Below are 1,220 nucleotides of genomic sequence, written 5' to 3' on the forward strand. Positions count from 1 at the left end.
CTAATAAGTATGGCTAGTATTAAAAGATAAAAAGTAAGAGCAGATAAGGATGTAGAGAAAAGATAATCCTTTTACACTTTTAGAGAGAAGGTAAATTAGCATAGCTATTATGTAGTACTATTTATTATAGCAAAAACTAGCAGTCCCACAAAAACAAAAATAGACTGTTTCCTTAAATTGATGAAAATATAATGAAAATATGTTATGCCTGCACAATGTTATACTATCCAATCACAGAAAAGAAAATCATTTCACTTGCAGCAACATAGATCATCTTGTTTCATAAAATATTCCAGGCATGGAAATACAAGTACTGCATGTTCTCCCTCAGATGTGGAAGCTAACATATCGATCTTGTAGAATTTGGTATTAGAATGATGGTGTATAAAGTCCAGGTAGGGACTGAGTGATGTAGAGACGGAGAAAGGCTGATCAGTGAGTACTAAGTTGCAGTCAGACAATAAAACTTGTACAGGTTAATTGTAGATAAGAAAGTTGTATTCAGATAGCTATAGTAAATGGTTAGGTTTTTCCCATAAAATTATAAATATTGGAGGAAATTGTTAATTATATTTTAAACTTACTCAGTGTATGCTTATACTAAACAGTACACATTACTGATATCTACAACTTTTATGTTTAATGTAATCATGAAGAATTAAATTTCTAAAAATTTCTTGAAATTTTTCTTGCTTTTTCTAAAAGTTTGCTATTTTTGGACTATTCCATTGATCTGTGTGTCTGCATCCTTTGCCTTGATATTAATACTGGAAGCTCAAAACACACTTATTTTGACATAATGTTGGAGTGTGTATTTTTCTGTTTTGTTGTCCTAATATATCCTATCCATATCCATTTAAATTCTGTCCAGCTTTTATGATATGGTAACAGTGGCTTTTATTATAGACTGCTTTGTAGTAGTCCCAGATATATATGAATTTTTATTCACAGTTTCTTTTCTTTTCTTTATTTCTATCTCTTCTCCTTTTTGTAACAAACATATACAAGTTACAATGTTTACTCTTATTCCATTGTTCTACGAAGATCTATTCTGATTTCCCTATCTTCACATCAATTTTTATAATACATGTTACCTTTCATTGATCTCAATTTTTTACATAATTTGTCTTTAAAAGTAATTAATGCACTATTTATTTAAAATACTGTGTTCTAAATTACTTGATTGGTTTTAAATTATTACCCATTAAAATTATTTAATA

Source organism: Octodon degus, unplaced genomic scaffold (genome assembly GCF_000260255.1).
Source record: "Octodon degus isolate 3935 unplaced genomic scaffold, OctDeg1.0 scaffold00042, whole genome shotgun sequence".
In the NCBI taxonomy this organism is placed as follows: domain Eukaryota; kingdom Metazoa; phylum Chordata; class Mammalia; order Rodentia; family Octodontidae; genus Octodon; species Octodon degus.